At 37.4% G+C, this 15,537-nt stretch overlaps 1 long non-coding RNA gene across 3 annotated transcripts; it reads left to right on the top strand.

The window, feature by feature from the left end:
- The first annotated feature begins 573 nt into the window (after nucleotides 1-573).
- On the top strand, nucleotides 574-4,472 carry LOC135720303 (uncharacterized). Of its 3 annotated transcripts, none has more exons than XR_012337209.1 (3): nucleotides 574-804; nucleotides 1,274-3,580; nucleotides 4,217-4,472. It is a non-coding gene; the product is annotated as an uncharacterized lncRNA (long non-coding RNA). The 3 variants fall into 3 exon arrangements; XR_012337211.1 differs by lacking the exon at nucleotides 574-804 and adding an exon at nucleotides 921-938; XR_012337210.1 differs by lacking the exon at nucleotides 574-804 and adding an exon at nucleotides 972-1,071.
- Nucleotides 4,473-15,537: the final 11,065 nt, after the last annotated feature.

Raw genomic sequence — 15,537 nt, 5'->3', positions numbered from 1 at the left:
TTCGCGAAGAGAACTGAAATGAGACGGTCTAACCTTCGGAGGATCCATAATTAGCGTCACCTGCTGCACGCGCCCGCCTGCACGTTTCTGACTTATTAAAATAAATATGACATCAGAAAAATTATTAATTTATTTTAGAAATATGGCACGTTGATGTATATTAAACTATTCAACAGTTTACCAAATTAATCAACCTCATAAATATACGCAACATAAAAAGAATATTATTAACACAAAACATAAATTATAATACTAAAACAGTGACAAGAAAAAATGTTTTCTGATAAATACACTTTTATTTAATAAAGGTTTTAATTGTTTATTTTAGAATATCCACCCATTATATGCATCCGTTGCAGACGCGCAATGACTCTTGGGATATCCTCGGCTGTTAAGGATCCATTCGTTCTATCCTTAACATCGCGGAGAAATGAGGACGCATTTTGAGGCTTCATTCTAAGCATCCTTTGAAATGGGACGGCCTTACTGGCCTCAAGTCGCGCTGCTGTGACGCAATCGGTCTTAAAATACGTCCTTAGAAGGTCGCAGCCTTTGAATTGGGACACAGCTAAAGTGCCAGCAGAGGATCCAAAATAATGAAAAAAAAAAAAAACATCCAATGCAACTTGGAAATTGTAGTCAAAATACATCTACAGCAGCATGCTAAAGCAGTACCAACGCCAGGGCAAAAGACTCAAATTCCCAGAATGCACCTGCACCCACCCATTCATTCCCACCAATCAGGATCAACGGCATTTTTCAAACCGCTACTGACTCGTTTTCATGCTAAACAGTACGGCTGAGGTAAGTTTGACTTTCATTCCTTTACATCGCGCAGATCTGTTCCATATTTGTTCCTATTTTGTTCTTCACTGTGATTATTTTTGTCTTTATGCGAGAAGTGTTTTAATTTTAAGCACACACAGGAAACATTAAGAGTAAGTTATACACTGTAAAACGGCAAGATTACTTGTGTTGGAGATGTTCAGCTAACTGTAGCAAATGGCTCTTTCTGCTATTTTAAACGATAACCTTAGACGATTTCTGTTGTTTAAAAGCTCATTGCTGTAGGTAAGTTCTGATAGATGCTGCTTATTTTGCAAGCCTGTTTTAATAGCTTTATTCTGTTTAGTAACCAAGCCAGCTTCACTTTAAGTTTAAGATAAACTAACGTTAGATGTTGTTGTAAAGAAGCTTGGAGTCAAAATATATTTTAAAGTTGTATGATTGTCTTCTTTTTTAATATGATGTCTATCCATGTTTGTGTTTACAGAGGTCATGTACCATGTGGTCGACCTTGCTGACGCTGAAGAGGTTTCTGTGTAAAAATGATGTAAGTTAAGTTTAATCTTTTAATTTAATATTGTTTTAATTCATGCCCATGTCATGCTGGCTACCAGTCAAATATCGCATACAATTAAAAATACTATTAATCACCAATAAAACCTTAAAAGGCCCAGCACCTTCGTATCTTAGAGAATTAATATCAGAATACAATCCAACACGTACACTGCGGTCGCAAAATTCTGGTCTCTTAATTTTCCCTAGAATATCAAAAGTGTCTAAGCTCTGAAATGATTTGCCAACTGGTATCTGTGAATCAGACACAGTCAATCACTTTAAATCTAAAGGGACACTTCACCCATTTGTATTAAGCTTTGTATCTTTAGAACCCCAGTCATGTTTTTGAATGGTCATGCATCATTTCCTGAGACAGGAGAAATACAGATTTCAGTGTTGCACTTCCTTCTTTCAATGATGTAAAAAATTATAATTTTGCATCATTGAAAGAAGGAAGTCCAATATCTTTGTTGAGGTGGTGAGACTACAAACACCCCTTTTTTAGTCAAATAGGCACCAAATTCGAAATGTATGTTACATTTCCACTACAAATATGAGACACTTTCAATAAAGATTAATGTTTCTACAGGTGAAATGCTCCATTAAAGGATAATTCTGGTATTTAACACTTTGAGTCTTATTTCTGGTTTGTTTTGGATGAATTACAGTGATGGACACTGTAATTTTGACAATGGGTCGTGTCTTTTTTTGACTCGTTTAGAAGCGTCTCTTCACTGCTTCAGAGTGGAAGTCAAGGGTCATGCACAAACATGTCATTAAAACAACACTTAACCTTCATTTTCAAAACTGTCCCTTACGAATATTAACCATGGTTTTATTGTGGTAAAAGTGTAGTAACCATGTTTTTTTTGGTCAATTGATTACTATGAGCAAAACCATGGTTTTACTACACTAACCATGGTTTAACTATGGTTTTTGAAAACCATGGTTGTCAAAACCATTGTTATTTTGTGGTAGCTATGGTTTTACTACAGTAACCATGGTTTTTTTGGTCTTAACTGTAGTAAAACCATGGTTAATTTTCGTAAGGGGTGCTACTCACCGAGTGGTTCTTGGTGTTCGTTGATGATTAAAAACAAGTAGTGTAGCGAAATACAGTTTCTGTGGTGTTTTATTTGGCATTTTGTAAAATTCCATTGACTTCTCTTGGAAGACTCATTGCTCGCTGATATATCACTCTGCCGCCGGAAATGGAAAAGGGTCTGTTTACATCTGGTTGTAGTTTTTTCGCTCGGTTTCTCTCAAAAGGCTAGCATGAGCAGAGCAACTGTGCCCTCGGAGTAGGGCACAAATTTTTCCCATATTTGATGGCTCAGTGACCAGCCTTAGGTTTGAATTTGAGCTCGATTGTGACTGTCTATACGCTAGACACCAAGTTCCGTTCAGCATCCTTGTTAGGCAAAGTGGTTGTCGCCATCAAGTGGTCAAGAGTGTGCTAACGCTTCAGACTCAAATATAGAGCGGAAGTATATACGTGGTTGTGAGGTGTCTGAAAAAATAGATCCACTATAGCAAATAACACGGATTGAAATCATACATTGCTCTGATATATTTGTTTTTAATCATCAACGAACACCACAAACCACTCTGTGAGTAGCACAGTTTTGAAAATGAACGTTAAGTGTTGTTTTAATGACATGTTTGTGCATGGCCCTTGACTTCCATTCTGAAGCAGTCAAGAGACGCTTCTAAACAAGTTAAAAAGTCAAGACACGACCCATTGTCAAAATTTCAGTGACCATCACTGTAGTTCATCCAAAACAAACCAGAAATGAGACTCAAAGTGTTTAATACCGGAATTATTCTTTAAGACTTTTTTTCTTTAACAAAGCATTCACATAATTTGTCTAGTAAATTATACTTATCTCGCAAAAGTTAGCTTGTACGGAACAAAGCATTCACATAACTCTTCTGGGTAATTTACTAATGCCGCAATAGCTAGCCTGTCTGGAACCGAGCAGATATTAAAACACAACACTGTGTGACACTGCATTACATGTGAATGGCCCCTACGCTAATAGGATTTTGTTTCTCTCTCCCTGTCTCGTCCTCAAACCCGAGGACATTGAGACAAACAGACCAGTTCTGGCTGCCGTGGAGGTCAACACACCACTGATCTACTGGCTGCCCTTCAACGTGATGCCCAGCCGATGCCTGACCACCGACGGAACTAGGGCTGCACGATAAGTCGCATGTGTTTGTCAGGCGCATCTCCTCAGTAATGCCGGTTCCTTGATTAGTATTAAATCGCCATCAGCTGTTTTCAGATGTAGCAGCTTTAACTACACAGAGCCGTAGTTCACTGACAATCGGGGCAATTTCGCATTAATTATCGCGGACGTATCGGCTGCGATATGGCCCAGCTTGTCAGGGAACTACGGCTCTGTAGTTAAAGCTGCTCCATCTGAAAACAGCTGATGGCGATTTAATACTAATCAAGGAACCGGCATTACTGAGGAGATGCGCCTGACAAACACATGTGATTTATCGTGCAGCCCTAGACGGAACCCTTTAAATCTCCTTATCCGTTTACATCCCATATATATATATGTGTATATCTTTTCCTCCTAGGACTTTTTGTTCCTCCCTGAGGTTTTTCTCCTAGGGTTTTTTTTAACCCCGGGGAGTCAAGCAACATTGGCTTAACTTAGCACCCTCTTGTATACGAGACATTATTAATTTGCTCACTTGTAAAGTTTATTCATAGCCGCTGTATTTTGCTACTTATATTGTCTGTCGATTTTTCTGTTTCCCCTGCTTCTTTTAATGTAAAGCTGCTTTGAAACAACTACAAATTGTGAAAAGCGCTATATAAATAAAATTGAAATTGAAATGTCTCTTTCCTGTTTTACAGATGCAGTGAGGGAGTGATTCCCCAACATCGAGGTGGCAGAGATCCGGGACCTTCTACGGAGGAAGTGCAACAATGCCAGTTACAAGGCCTCCAGTAGTTCAAATCAGAGCTAGATGTCCATATAGTACAAGTTGTTCGCAATTGTTCTCTTCCCGGCATTTCAAAGAAAGTCGACTGTTTAAGGTTCCCCATTTTGCCAATATCTGTTTTGTGTGTTACTTTTGTGTCATTAATAAAGATCCTTTTTTGAAATGCAGTTTGTAATCTGTTTGTGTGCATTTGAACTGAATTGTTATATTATACACTTGTAGTGTAACAGCAATATTCATGCTTAAGTATAACAAAATGGGGATAAAAGTACAAATTAAATATACTTAAAATATAAAAAATACACTATAATAATATTGCACTGAAAGTACGTGTCTATGATGTTTAGGTTATAATTGAAATTCACTTTAAAAACATTATTATTGTCATAGTGGGACACTTTAAAAGCACTAAAAATAGTTAGGAAGTGCATTTGTAGAGCACTTGAAATATTACAGAGGCATACTAAATTAACATAGTTTATACTAATTATAAGTATGATAGCAGTATGCACAAAATGTACTTAAACACAACTATAATTTGTGCTGCAATGGCTTTTTAAGTGTATTTCCATTAAAATTGCAATACAATGCAATTGTACTGTAAGTGTGCTTAATTACTCATAAATCTTGATTTTCAGGAGTGTATTTTAGTGCACTTGAAGTTTAAAAAAAGTTGTTCCATTTTAGCATACTATTTACACTTGAAGTGTAATCAAATAGGTGTTAAGTTGAAGTTAATACATAATTGAGTACACTTAACTATACTTGGATTTGACGAAAATAGTACAAAATCTAGAAAATATACTTAGTACACTTTTTTAAAGTATATTTTTAATAGAATTTTTTTTCACCTGGGACTAAAGGACTTGAAATGAATGCAGACAACCTGATTGGTTGGATTACATGCCCAAACTTAATTAAATTCCCAAACTTAGTTAAATATACTTTATTAAAAGCTGTTGGCATGTTGAAATCACATGATAAGCCAAATAACACTTGCTTTATCTCATTAACATCACTGCTGGACACCAGCTCAATATAAATGAAAAAAAAACATTGACTTTTAAAAATAAAATGATCTGCTGACTGGCACAGGTCTGTTCTTTCTCTTTATCTATCTATCACTTCTCTTTTCTACACTTAGGCTATGTTCACACTGCAGGCGAAGTGATTTCCTTATGACAGTCTGACATCATAAATTCAATTTTTTTAAAAGGGACAAATCATGAAAATCAGACTTTTTCCATGTTTAAGTGCTATAATTGGGTCCCCAATACTTGTATCAACCTAGAAAATGTGAAAAGAACAACCCAGTAACTTAGTTTTGGTAAACCATTCTCTGCAAGCATGTGAAAAAATAGGTAATGCCACTTAATCTGCAATATCAACCACAACACTGCCATTTAGTTCAAAGATCACCTACAAAGTGGCAATTTTAACATGCTTTAATAAATTATCTATATGGTATTTTCAGCTAGAACCTCACATACGTACTCTGGGGACACCAAAGATTTATTTTACATCTTTAAAAAGTCTTGAAGTCTCCCCTTTAACTCATATCCAGGCCACTTTCATATGTGGTCCTAAATTGGACACATATCTGATGCTTTGTAATGTAACTTCAGTCTGAACGACCATGTCGTAGTTCATTCGACTTTTATTTCATTGAAATGTGACAGACGTCACAATTCTGCACTGAAGGAGGCGGGAAGATAACATCACGTCTTCTTCTGCGCATGTGTATTACTTCATGGTCGTTTACAGTTCACACATGAAACTGATGGCAATCGCATTTAAGTGATAATGTAAACACTAACACAAAAAATCAGACTTCAGCTAAAAATCCGGATTGAGCATTAAGACCTGTGTGAACTAGGCCTTAGCTTCTGGCCTAGTTTGTCCACTGGTTAAGAGAGAGTAAAAGCTGTTGGATGGTGTTTTTGGCACAAGCATGGTTTGTATGGGTGTTTGCAGTAGGTGGAACATCATTGTCCGTCCAACTTAATTACCCTGAAAACAAACAGCAGTTCAAGTAGGCCAGTTATACTTGTGCTTTTGGTTTGGCTCAACATATTTATGTGTGTGAACACAAAAGCATTTGCTGTGTTTGTGCATGTGTTTATTATATGATCATTTTGTACACTGTAAAAAATGATTTTCAAGTATATAAATTTTCTTAGTATATTTGTCTTGTTTTCAGTAAATATTATCTAAAAATTCTTAAATTAAGATGCTTTTTCTTGATTAGCCAAACGACCCAAGAAAATAAGTCTAGTTTTTAGACCAAAAATATCAAATTTAAGTATATTTGTGCATAAAACAAACAAAAAATCTGCCAATGGGGTAAGCAAATTTTTCTTGAATTTAGTGAATTTAGATTTTTTGCTTACCCCATTGTCAGATTTTTTTGCCTGTTTATGCACAAAATCACTTACATTTGATATTTTTGGTGTGAAAACTAGACTTATTTTCTTGGGTCGTTTTGCTCATCAAGAAAAAGCATCTTAATTTAAGAATTTTTAGATATTTTTACTGAAAACAAGACAAACATACTAAAAAAAAAATTCTTGAATTTTTTTTTTTGCATTGTATGTGCTGACCCAGTTTTTGTTAACATGCCTAATAGGGGATTGTGGGTAATGTCTTATTTACGATTGACCAAATGTGCCCCAGGCCACGTTTACACAGCAACTTTTCGAAAATGCAAACTTTTGAAAACTGGTTGCAAAGTGCAAGTTTCTGTGTAAACTAAAAAAAAACTGGAAACTAAAAAACTGTGTACACGGTAACAACAGCATGCGCTTTACGCAGCACATGTTTAATCTACAGGCTTGCACAAGTACTTGACAACCAAAACAAGAACTGTGGCCTACAGGTGCAACTCAAGATATCGAGGCTATGTTTACATGACAATGATGTAGTGAAAAATGTCTTTACAGTGCGCTTAACAAAATTTCACATACACACGGCAACGCTACCGTTATCACAGATTCGCGTTTTACATAGTTTACACAGAGACAGTTGAAAAACCTGTATTTAACAGTCTGCGTTTTCAGGACCTCAAAACTCCATTGTTGTGTAAACAAACAGCCAATTCGCATAAAAAATACCATTTACAGTTGAAATTGTTGTTGTGTACATGCTCGCTAGTTTTTGCTTCTTTACATAATTTCTTTACACAACTACTGTATAACCTTTGTACTGTAGTTGTTATGTAAATGGGAACAGCGTTGCTTCTGATGCCAGACGCTGATATGGGTCATTTTTAGGATGGCACTCAAATTGAAAAAAAAACTGTATAGTGTGTGACGGTCCCCACGCCCCAACCACCCACCCAAAACAATCACTCTGTCCTTTCACTCTCTCCTGTGTCCTTTTCATGTCTCTCTCCCTCTCTCTTTTCTCTTTTATTCTCTCTTTCTAGGATAAGTATTACAGTTAATCAGATTATCACTCTTCTCTCTGAAAAGATCCAGTAGTCAGGCAGATAAAAGGGCAGCGCAGTGTCCCCAGGGGTCCTGAGTCCGACAAGGATCAAAGGGGTTGCTGATTAGCCAAAGCAAAGTTGCTTTGATACCAAAAAGAAAGTGAGATAGAACGACTGAGCGAGAGGACAAGACAGAGAGAGAGATTCAGATAGATGACACTGTTTCATCCCATGTGTCAGCAGATGTCTTGGTTTACCTGCTTCAGAGTTCTCTTTGTGTTTCTATGTGGTTGGTCATACCGTTCTTTTATTCTTTTCTGTAGTGTACACTCTTGATCTTTGCTCTGTTCAGTATTCAATTAGTGTGTGTGCGTGCTGGTGTGTGTTAACCCCATAGTTGCTATTACCTCAGCGTGTCCTAACTCTTGTTTAAGGTTTACAGGTCAAAGTTCATCCCTGCCTGATAAACTTCATGCCATTAGTCTGATTGTGATGGACTGAAAGAGCTCGGGCAGGAAACAGTGGATAAAGTCCAGAGTGAGAATGCAATCCTCGCATAAATCATGCATTCACTGCGGCATGCAGGTGATCTTTGTAACTTTGTGCCACCCTCAGGTTTAGGAAAGTAAATGCACTTGGATTCAGCAACTTCCACACACCTGCTGCACATACAAACACAGACTTGTTTGAATAATGTCACATGCATCTACATAGACGCATACTGTAGCTGTCGGCGCTTCTGTGTTACTTGGTATTGTGGAGGTGCTGTAAATGGTGTGGCTGAATAGGGACATTACTCTTGGGTTTCCAACCCTGGGTTTGACTAAGGGGCTGTTTACACTTGGTATTAAGATGTGTTTTCATCGATCGGATCACAAGTGGACGAGAGAGACACATTAGGTTTACACCTGGTATTTAAATCCGTCTCTTTTGTCCACTTTCGACCACTTCTGTCCTGAATTCTGTGAGGGGACGGTCCCTGAGACGGTGGGCGAGTCTCTCTGCTGTCATTCAAACCCGAGCGGGAGTAATTATGAGTTTATATGGAAGCAAACTAATATTATGTCGGAGTCCAATGCTTGTTTAGCAAGTAAACATGCTGCACAGAGTTTTGTACGTGTGTATGTTAGAGCTTTTTCTGAATTTTCAGCGCAATTGATGAAATAGGATCGCACAACTTTCACACGCTTTCAAAACGAAACTACGGAGATCACCCGCAGTAGTTTTATCAATGAACGGCTAAAAATAGCGCTGTTCACCGTATGTTCACGCCAGAAGTCAAAAAAAGACGTAAAATTTGTGTTTAATACCTCAGATTAGATAAATGGGCGGAGAGAAGGCAGTCGCGTGTGGCTGTTCGAACACATTCAACCACATTGCGTTCCGCAGCTCCAAAGCGATCCGATCGAAAGTGGTTTCGACTACCTCTGGATGTGGTTGAAAGTGGTCGAAAGTGGACGCGTTCAAAACGTTTTGAACACCGTTTACACCTGGCATTAACGTCGTCCACTTGTGATCCGATCGACGAAAACGCATGTTAATGCCAAGTGTAAACAGCCTCTAAGATACAACAATCACATACTGTCCTGTTCATGTAGCTCAAATAGTAGAGCAGTGCATTAGTGGTGTAAAGGTTGTGGGTTCAATCCCATTGAAAAATGTAGGTGAGAGGTGGGCAGAACCTAAAACTTTTTGGTTTTGGCCAAATATAATTGATCAAATGCAAATATTTTTAAATGATTGACATTTAAAAATATTTGCATTTGATCAATTATATTGTTACACAAGCAACACACAGATCTCTCCTACAAATGACCATTTGAAGTTTGTTTCTATTACTTAACATTCTTTGACAATTACACCAAACATGACAGAAGTGCAAACGTTACAACTTACCCCATAGGTGGGGTCAATTGTAACAGGCAGGGGGTTAGTTGTAACACTTAAAAACACTTAAGTTTGCAGGCATATATTTCAATACTATTTTGTCTATATACTTGAAGTGAATATTGTTTATATATCTGTCTATAATAAACAGGTATCTACACTATTCATACCTCATGTAACCATAGTTCATTTATAAATGGATACAAATATCTAAATATGTGAGAAAAAGCTGCACAATTATGACAAAGAAATATATATATATATATATATATATATATATATATATATATATATATATATATATATATATATATATATATATATGTGTGTGACCCAGACTGTAAAAACCATACTAAAGTCTCAAAATCAAATTTTGAAATAATGAAATGTCTGATTGTAGCCATTCATTTCATTATGATTTTAATATTTGACATGACCCTATTCCAATCAATATTAAATATATGAACAAAAACAAATTTTGACACAATTTTTGAAAAGACAGGCACATTTATTTTGTTGGGAGCCAGCAATTAGTGTGTAGCCGATTTAAAACAACGGCAAGAATTACGCCAACGTTAGCTGTTTTCATATCGTAAGTATTTTCACAGAGCGGGGTTAGTTGTAACGCTGTGTTAGAACTTACCCCGCTCTGTGAAAATATGCTATGTTTTAGTCAACAAGACACATTAAGATGACACAACATTGGTTTTGGTATCTTACACACCCAACTCAGAAACCGAAAAAAACATATAATGAAAAAATTTACTTACATGCCACCAAAACACTCATCAATAACTCTATGGAAAACATACCTTTTCATAAATTTGCAGGAGACAGTCTTTTGGCAGCGTGAAAACAATATGAGAAAATCAAATCGCTCAACCCTGTGCAACAATTAAAACAGTCCGTGTTACAACTTAACCCCGCCTTAGTTTTTGGCCCGCGCACACATTTACTCTACGGTGGCCCATTGATGCAAGTACCGCAACATTTGATATACCTTATATACAGTACATCACTTTTAATAAAAGCATCTGCCAGATGCGTAAATGTTAACATACTGCTGACCACCAAAGTTCAATCTACCCATGCGTTTTAAAATCCGGAGGCTGGATGGAAGGCATAGTGAAGCTACGGTAGCTGCCACAGGACAAACATGTCATCGTCTGAAACGCCCTGTAGAGCGGTTTGTCCGTTAAGGGCTGCTGTAGAAACATGGCGGTGACTTCTATAAGGGGACCTGGGGTAAATGTAAATAAAAGCGGCTCATTCAAAGGTAATAAAACAATACAGTTCATTATGTAAGGTCTTTATTCACCACTTATGTTTAATGTAATTATGTACATTATATAGCATTTCTGTCACACGATCCTTCTAAAAGTCTCACATTGCACCTTTAAATAAAATAGTAGTGACTTTGTTTCTATAGTGTTAGCAAAGCAAAGTCGTGAGTTTAATCCCAGGGAACACACATCAACTAATAAAAACACATACTGAACACAAGCATCAGGTCACTACAAGACAAATACATGTTCACACACGCTTATACAAGTATCAACATAAGCCCTAATAAGTTGCAGAAACACATTACATAACGCCTAAGACCCCAAAGAGCATAAACCACACACAAAGATGGTTAAACAAACACGTGAACTTACTTAAACAGTGACCCTTAGAAAGGTTTTAGGACATTTTATGAGCACTCTTCCAAGATTACATGCTTGTGACACACCCTGTATAGACATGTACCCTGAAAGTTTAAACAATGAAGGCTAAGACACACACAGATCTGCACGCAAACACTCGTGAGATACACACACATGCACTGAGCAGAAAGTAAACACAACCCAACTGTCCTTGAGCGTTTGTTTGTGACAGCTCTTAAAGGGATGACGTTTATTGGTGTGGTTTATTCTTTCACTGAGCTTTTAGGAGCGCATGAATCAGACATCTGTCCCTTTAATCTCTGTCTATGTTTGTTTACATGGCTGTCCATTGTCATGTAAAGCAATGTAAATTATATATGGACAGATGACTTCCTTTCAAACAGCCTCAAACTTAAACTAGTTGCTTCCCATAAGAACGAAGAAAATAACACAGATCTCTTTGATATCTCAATTGGTTCTTCAAATGAAGAGAAATTGGAAACTTTTGCATACGTCACCAGCGTCTCATATATTTCTCCTGAGAAAAAGACCCAGAAATATTACAAATGTTTCAGGTCTTCAGTCAAAAATTAATTTTCATCAAATTCAACCAAGTCTTATTAACACAAGTTATATTAAATTTACAGTTCTAAGCTACTCTTCATGCACCAATACAAAATTTCTATGACAATATGATTTTCTGTTACTTATTTGGTATTCGAATGACATACTGATACTGATAGATAGAGATACAGTTTTGCTTTTACTTCTTTGTTTCAAATTATTATGTTCTGAAATCCTAAAACGATTGGTAATGTTGTTTTCTATGGCACACTGTATTCAGTTTGTACATGTACAGTACGTTCTATTGCAACAAACCGCTACCAGATTTTTATACTTAATAATGCACCGTGGGTGTATTTGTGTTTTTACGTGTTTGTATTAGGCTGTAGTTTTGTGTTCGTTACTATGTGTGTTTGTGTGTTTTGTCTCATACTCTTTTGAGGCCTGCAGGTTTCACCTTTGACCTCTGTTCTTTGTTCCCTCTCTCCGGTGGCAGAATGAAAGAGATCAACATGTCTCTCCCACCGATTATCTCCACCTCTCTGACTGTGCCAAAGTGACTGTGTAGATTTGGGTCCTTTTGTGAGATTAACAAAACATTGGTTTAACATAATCACATACTGCTCAATGTGTTCATAGCTCACAGTTAAGCCAGCGGTGAATTTGTGCCCACTGCGTTGAATCAACACCCGTTGCGCGAAAATGCCCATCATTGACTGTTAAACATTATAATGTTCATTTAAAAAATATTATGGCAATATTATTGCTTCCAACTGCAAATATAAATGTAGCACTATTAGCTTAATTTAACTCTTTCACCGCCATTGACGAGATATCTCGTCAATTAAGAGAAAACGCTTCCCCGCCAATGACGAGATTTTCCGTCTTTCCGCAATACCGCTATTATCCACCAGCAACTTTTTAAACCCGGAAGTATTGCCCTATGGCAAGCGGCTGCATGTCCGTGTCTGTTTTAAAGATCGCTCTGAATGGGATCTCTATGAAAAGTCAGTCACAAAAATTTAATTATCTCTGCTTTTTGCTCAAAATGTGGTGTATTTGAAGAAACCTACCCATATTCAAAAGCTGATTACAAAAGAACCACTGAAGGTAGGATGAAACGGGTTTTTTTTTGTTTGAAAGCAGAGGGGCTGTTCTTTCATTTGGTATATTGTATGTTTATATATTTAAAGAAAAACATTTTCTGGAAGGCATTAAATTTTGGTGAAAATCATGAAAAACGCTGGATGGCAACTTTTTTTTAAAAACGCTGGCGGTGAAAGAGTTAATTCAATATCCATTTCCCAAATCACACCGTTTTCCCTCTTACGCTGGATTTCCACCAACTGCGGAGCGGCTGCAGATCGGCTCTGCTGCATTACGGCTCTGCACTCCGCCATCCGCCAATACACACCAGTCCGAATTTGTTGCAGAGCGGCTGCGTGCTGAAGTGACGAGGACCCATGAGGTCTCGCAAATTCACGTGATGATCTCGCGATATCTAGTTCTGTCTCCGCCCATTATGACGTTAAATTATGACGTTTTGCTGGACCAGCCTTGATCATGACACGAGATCTCGCGAATTCAGGTATGATCACGCGATATAGTCATGGCTCCGCCCTGCGGAGTTGGCCAGACGGTCAAAAATAGAAGCTCTGCGTATTTGTTCCGGAGGGCGGCGGATGGCCGGAGCCGTGACGGATTCGGAACACAGTCAGTGGAAATACACACATTGACTTGAATGGAAACCGATTAACTCCACCAACGTTCGGCAACGGATCAGCAGCCGTTCCGCAGTCGGTGGAAACTATTTACAAAATTTAACTAGCATTGGGTCAAAAAGGAAAAAACCCAGTCGATGGGTTAAATTAACTCAGAAAATGTTTATATTTGATCCAACAATTTTAGCATTTTTAGAGTGCATAGATCTCAGATAATTATACAGTCTCAAAATGCTGGGTTATTTATACCCAGCATTGGGTCAAAAAGGGATGAACCCAACCTGTTGTTTTGTAATCTAACCCAAAATTTTATAGAGTTTTATAAAGGGATAGTTTACCCAAAAATGATATTAAACCCATGATTTACTCACCCCCTAGCTGCCCGAGATGCATATGTCCATCATTTTCCAGACAATCAAATTTTCAGTCGTTTTAGAAAATGTCTTAGATCTTTCAGCTTGTAAAATGTAAAGTTACGGGGTCCACTTCCTTCAAGTAAAAAAAATGTGCATTTATCCTTTACAGAAGTATTCCAAACGGATAAACAAAGGCATTCTTAGAGTAATTCGGCACCATTTTTTAGAGTGTATCCTTATTATTAGAAATCTTTAGTTATACTAATACAATCCCATGATTGTATACACTCTAAAATCTATTGGGTTGGTTTAACCCATACTTGGGTAAATACTGACCAGAACCAACTTTTGGGTTATAAATAAATCTATGCTGGGAGGTTGTAATCCAACCATGGGTTGAAACAACCCAGCATTAGGGTTGAAACAATTCAGCATAGGTTTATGGGTTAAACAGACCCAATAGTTTTTAGAGTGGAACTATTTTACAAGGTGGCTAATTTGCTTGAATTTGTATTTTCTCATTTGCACATTTAATTATGATTTTCCTCGTCCTAGTGACATTAGGTTTAGGGGTGGGGCTTCTATTGCTGTTTTATAATAACTATACGATTCACTTTGTATAAATTCATGCAAATAGAGTGCCGCAGGGATGACGTATTTTTGTAGTCCATGCAGCCCCAAAAGTTAGCGGGACACTGGTTCCCTCACTAAAAAGCCCATGACACTTAGACGTTTTGTCCGACAAGATAATCTTCACTAATGAACACAACTTTTATAAATTTTGAAGTCTAAATTATGTTTTGTTTTTTATTTCTAGTAAATGCATTTACATTTCAAAATTCATAAATATTTTTTTTATAAATTATCCTGTTGGACAAAATGTATAATTGTCATAAACTTTTGTTAAACAAAGAACTCATTTATTTTTCGCAATAATCTAAAAGTCTATGAGAAAAATGAATGGGCTTTCGGTAGAGGGATCTACTGTCCCACTAACTGTTGGCCTACAAAAATACGTCATCCCTGTGGCACTCTATTATTATAGCCACCTTGTAAAATATTTACAAATTCCTGTGAGATCAGCATGGTTATACACATCGGGCCATTCCACATTTGTCTTTTTAGAAAATGTCTCATAAATTCAGAAAACAAACTTCATTACAGTCCCCATGCACCTAACAAGACCCATTCAATGACCTTTGCCCTTAGCGGAGTAATCGTAGCCAAAACATGTTTCCTCCTGTGCCAACAAGTCTGGTATTAGTTACACTTTTAATAGGCAGGTTTAAAAAGGGCGGTGCAGCGTGGGACAGATCAAAAGTTCTTTCCTAAATGTCCTTTGTCGTGACTTTGCTGCGTTTGATGTCTAAGCTGTTGACTCTCTCTCTCTCTTTCTCTACCTCGCTTTCTCTCTCTCTCTCTCATTTCAAAGAGAGGAAAGAGTCATCTGCCTCCCGCGGCCTGCCAACACGCAGACCACCAGGGGAAGTGAGGGAGCGAAAAAGAAAGAGGAAGAGAAAGATGACTGGAGAGATTGGACAGTCGGGAGCTTTTGAAGAGAAGAAAGAAGAAAGACTGGATTCTGCCCCGAGAACAGCGATAAAGCTGGTGGGGGTATTTGAAAAGAAAAA

This window comes from Paramisgurnus dabryanus, chromosome 1, assembly GCF_030506205.2.
Source record: "Paramisgurnus dabryanus chromosome 1, PD_genome_1.1, whole genome shotgun sequence".
Lineage (NCBI taxonomy): Eukaryota > Metazoa > Chordata > Actinopteri > Cypriniformes > Cobitidae > Paramisgurnus > Paramisgurnus dabryanus.
The sequence above is the reverse complement of the archived record's forward strand: the minus strand, read 5'-3'. Positions and strand labels throughout refer to the sequence as shown.